The sequence below is a fragment of the Schistocerca cancellata genome, chromosome 2 (genome assembly GCF_023864275.1).
Source record: "Schistocerca cancellata isolate TAMUIC-IGC-003103 chromosome 2, iqSchCanc2.1, whole genome shotgun sequence".
In the NCBI taxonomy this organism is placed as follows: Eukaryota; Metazoa; Arthropoda; class Insecta; order Orthoptera; family Acrididae; genus Schistocerca; species Schistocerca cancellata.
In genome coordinates this window covers 518,953,420-518,954,617 of record NC_064627.1, presented here as the reverse complement: position 1 = coordinate 518,954,617, position 1,198 = coordinate 518,953,420, and the positions used below count along the sequence as shown (strand labels likewise).

At 51.2% G+C, this 1,198-nt stretch overlaps 1 pseudogene; it reads left to right on the top strand.

Annotated features, from left to right (window-relative positions):
* Positions 1–658: 658 nt before the first annotated feature.
* LOC126164201 (5S ribosomal RNA) lies at positions 659–776 on the top strand (annotated as a pseudogene).
* Positions 777–1,198: the final 422 nt, after the last annotated feature.

The following is a 1,198-nucleotide window of genomic DNA, read 5'->3' as shown; positions in this document are numbered from 1 at the left end:
TTCGCCACGCTTTCCTAACGGATACGTTAGGCGTACGTCCCAGATTAATTTCCGTGTTTACTTCACGCAGTGTTACTTGCCTGTCAGCAACAACTCTAAGCAAAAGGTGTTGCTCTCGGTTGTTAAGTGAAGACCGGCGGCCACTGCGTTGTCCGCGCAGTGAGAGGTGATGCCTGAAATTTTATACTCTCGGCACAGTCTTGAGACTGTGGAGCTCGGAATATTGAATTCCCTAACGATTTCCGATACGGAATGTCCCATGCGTATAGCTCCATGTTGAAAGTCTTTTAATACCCGCCGTGCGGCTGTTACCACGTCGTCAATCCTTCTCACACGAATCACCTGACCACAAATGACAGTTCCACCGGTGTGCTGCCCTTTTCACCTTATTTACTAGAGACTACCACCATTTGTATGTGTGCATATCGCTATCCCCAGACTCGCCTCAGTGTAGTTACCTTTTCTTGGAATAAGCTACGTTATTTATCTGCAGGAAAGGTAATCCAAAGGAAAGAGCAAGCAAATCGACAGATACTTGTCAATCAGACGTCTCGCAAACCACTCAAACCCAAATAGTGACTGAAAAACCGGAATAGTCAGGTAGCTTAGATGACCCCACAGAGACTAATTTAATTATGTTGTTTCATTCGACTGATGGGGCAACGGCCTTGCCGCTGTGGATACACCGGTTCCCGTCAGATCACCGAAGTTAAGCGCTGTCGGGCGTGGCCGGCACTTGGATGGGTGACCATCCGGGTCGTCATGCGCTGTTGCCATTTTTCGGGGTGCACTCAGCCTCGTGATGCGAATTGAGGAGCTACTCGACCGATTAGTAGCGTCCCCGGTCAAAGGAAACCATCGTAACGTCCGGGAGAGCGGTGTGCTGACCACACGCCCCTCCTATCCGCATCCTCAGCTGAGGATGACACGGCGGTCGGATGGTCCCGATGGGCCACTTGTGGCCTGAAGACGGAGTGCTATTCGACTGACACAACTTAACCAATAAAACCAATCGAGTTGCTGATCTCTTGTTTAGAACCAGTTGGTTGCCCCACCAATTCAAAAAAGTTGGGCCGCGCGGGGTAGCCGCGCGGTCTGGGGGGTCTTGTCACGGTCCGCGTATCTCCCCCCGTCGGAGGCTCGAGTCCTCCCTCGGGCATGGGTGTGTGTTGTCCTTAGCGTAAATTATTTTCAGTTA